Source organism: Priapulus caudatus, unplaced genomic scaffold, assembly GCF_000485595.1.
Source record: "Priapulus caudatus unplaced genomic scaffold, Priapulus_caudatus-5.0.1 Scaffold1546, whole genome shotgun sequence".
Taxonomy (NCBI): Eukaryota; Metazoa; Priapulida; class Priapulimorpha; order Priapulimorphida; family Priapulidae; genus Priapulus; species Priapulus caudatus.
In genome coordinates this window covers 8314-8673 of record NW_014578607.1, presented here as the reverse complement: position 1 = coordinate 8673, position 360 = coordinate 8314, and the positions used below count along the sequence as shown (strand labels likewise).

The 360-nt window shown below is 57.5% G+C and overlaps 1 long non-coding RNA gene across 1 annotated transcript in view; it reads right to left on the bottom strand.

Moving 5' to 3' along the window:
- LOC106816957 overlaps nucleotides 1–275 on the bottom strand; it is a 2494-nt gene extending 2219 nt beyond the window's left edge. The window contains exon 1 of the long non-coding RNA XR_001394970.1: nucleotides 73–275. This is a non-coding gene — a long non-coding RNA (uncharacterized LOC106816957). The remainder of the gene's footprint in view (nucleotides 1–72) is intronic.
- Nucleotides 276–360: the final 85 nt, after the last annotated feature.

The window sequence follows — 360 nt, the reverse complement described above, 5'->3', positions numbered from 1 at the left end:
AGATGGAGGAGGAGGAAGGGGAGGGGTAGAAATAGGTAGAAGAGGAGTATGAGGAGGATGAATGCATCTCACCTCGAGCACGCGTCCACGCTCGGCGTCAGGAAGAATGGTCTCTTGTCGTTGACGTCGACTACGTGGATCTCGACGGGGACGGTGGCGACGTTGATACCTGCACCGGCGCCATCTCTCGCCTGCACAACGATCTCATAGTCACCGGCGCGACCCGTGAGGTCACCGCTGCGACGGATGACGCCAGTGACAGGATCGATCGTTATCCTCCCTGAAACACGGCATCATTGTCAGCATCATCATCACCAGCAGTAGCAGCAGCAGCAGTAGTAGCACACACACACGCACACG